The sequence below is a fragment of the Melozone crissalis genome, unplaced genomic scaffold (genome assembly GCF_028551555.1).
Source record: "Melozone crissalis strain CALT ecotype California unplaced genomic scaffold, PUWL_Pcris_2 ptg000077l_1, whole genome shotgun sequence".
NCBI classification, from domain to species: Eukaryota; Metazoa; Chordata; class Aves; order Passeriformes; family Passerellidae; genus Melozone; species Melozone crissalis.
The window spans coordinates 2,560,848-2,561,963 of record NW_026535854.1 but is presented as its reverse complement, the minus strand read 5'-3'; positions in this window follow the sequence as shown (position 1 = coordinate 2,561,963).

Below are 1,116 nucleotides of genomic sequence, written 5' to 3'. Positions count from 1 at the left end.
TGGTCCCTTAGTCTCACAGGGCCCCACAGTGTCACAATGGTCCCTTGGTTCCATGGGCCCTGCGCTGCTGCATTCCCCCCTCCCCTTCTCAGGCCGCCCTGCCAGCTGAGAAATGCTCCTTGGGCCTCAGCCTTGGCCAACAGCCCCTGGGCTCAGCTCCTCTGCAGCTCATCACAAACACTGTCTGCTCCAGGCACTGCTGCTGCCCAACCAGCTCCTGATTTCTGTAGGAGCAGCCCTGGGAACTGTTTTTGCTCCCTCAGTGGCACAACATCCCTCTTCTCACATTGCCAAAGAAAGCTGTTGGTGCCAAGTGCGGCCAGGATGAGCCATTGCTGGGACTGTAGCCCCTCTCTTGGGGCCCCGCAAACAGCGCTCCAAAAGGAGCCCTTGGAGCTCTCCTGGGCCAGCAACTCCCTCTGAGTGGGGCCTCTCCCAGCCGGGAACTCTCCCGTTTGCTGCACTCGGGGATCCCCAGCAACGTTGCAGCCTGGGCCGATCCCCCCACTCCTCCAGGCTCAGCCCTTTGCCCGCTGGGGAGATACCAAAGATCCACAGTGAGCATTCCCTGCCCTCAGGGGAATTTCTCACAGGTGCCTTGCACTGACTCTTTGTGTCTGTGTGCACACAGGAGCGCCTGTGCTGGGGAAATGCGGCAGAAATGCTGCTCTCTGAGGGGTTGTTGTGCCTTGGATAGCTGAGTCAGGCCTGTAGGGAAGGTTAAATCACAAGGCCTAAATGAAGTTAAATGCTGCTGAGAGGTTTTCTTTTACTAAGCGGTTACCTTTAGTATATGTTAAGTTCAATATTGTTAAGTGTTATTCCTCTGTTAAATTGCGAAGTCATAGGTTTAAGTTAGGTTACATGCTGTTATACTCTGCTCTTTTGCTAAACTGTGAGGTTGAAAGTACCAGTTAAGGTTAATGTATTAGTAAAGTCCTGTTAAGTTTGAGCTCTGTTAAGCTTTCAGGCCATGTTCCTTTTATCCTTGCCCTTGCTCTCCTTGTGTCACACACACACACACAGGGACAGTTCTAGGTTCATTTCTGGTTTGATTGCCTGGATTCTGTTTGGTTTTGTTGTTGCTTTATTTCCTTGGTGTGCCTGAAGTGCCCA